The sequence below is a fragment of the Priapulus caudatus genome, unplaced genomic scaffold (genome assembly GCF_000485595.1).
Source record: "Priapulus caudatus unplaced genomic scaffold, Priapulus_caudatus-5.0.1 Scaffold957, whole genome shotgun sequence".
Taxonomy (NCBI): domain Eukaryota; kingdom Metazoa; phylum Priapulida; class Priapulimorpha; order Priapulimorphida; family Priapulidae; genus Priapulus; species Priapulus caudatus.
The window spans coordinates 62202-63151 of NW_014578018.1; the positions used below are offsets into that span (position 1 = coordinate 62202).

Below are 950 nucleotides of genomic sequence, written 5' to 3' on the forward strand. Positions count from 1 at the left end.
GTGTGTGTGTGTGTGTGTGTGTGTGTGTGTGTGTGTGTGTCGCGTGGTGTGTGTGTGTGTGTGTGTGTGTGTGTGTGTGTGTGTGTGTGTGTGTGTATGTGCGTGTGTGTGTCTGTGTATGTGTGTGTATGTGTGTGACTGTATGTGTGTGTGTCTGTGTGTGTGTGCGTGCGTGCGTGCGTGCGTGCGTGCGTGCGTGCGTGCGTGCGTGCGTGTGTGTGTGTGCTGTAGATCGTAGAGATCTAACTCCACACACGGTTGCATGTTGTGTTATTGTACATATTCGTCTGTGTTGTAGCATAGATTATACGCGTCTTACTGTCGGCGTTACGCAGGCCCATTCACGCTTTCTGTCACGCAATCGTGGTTTTTCACGATCCGGTCTGAATTTGAATCGAATTATGAAACAGAATACACACCATAGTAACTAGGCAAAATAGTTACTAGTTACTTATTCGGCCAAATTAACCCTTTGGCACACATTTATTCGAACTGATAATTCGAACTGGTAACTGAATAAGTAGCTGGGAATGAAAAGAATATGTGTGCCAAAGGGTTAATTTGGCCGAATAAGTAATTATAACTACTCGTAACTATTTTGACTAGTTACCAGTTCCCAATTCAATGTTGCATTTCGAACTGGGAACTGGTAACTGCTTTGCCTAGTTACTAGTTCCTTATTCGAATAAGGAACTGGAAACTGGGAACTGGTAACTGCTTTGCCTAGTTACTAGTTCCTTATTCGAATAAGGAACTGGGAACTGGGAACTGGTAACTGCTTTGCCTAGTTACTAGTTCCTTATTCGAATAAGGAACTGGGAACTGGGAACTGGGAGCTAATTTCACTGAGCTATATTGAATTAGCTTTTAATTGTACGGTGTAACGACCGAGAATACGCGTTGGGCATTGCAAGCGTTTCAATTCGATGCGTGAATCGAATGATTCGATG

General features: G+C 43.8%; 1 protein-coding gene across 1 annotated transcript in view; it reads right to left on the minus strand.

Moving 5' to 3' along the window:
- Positions 1–950, minus strand: part of LOC106814653 (bifunctional purine biosynthesis protein PURH-like) — a 5496-nt gene that overhangs the window by 1588 nt on the left and 2958 nt on the right. The window lies entirely within an intron of this gene.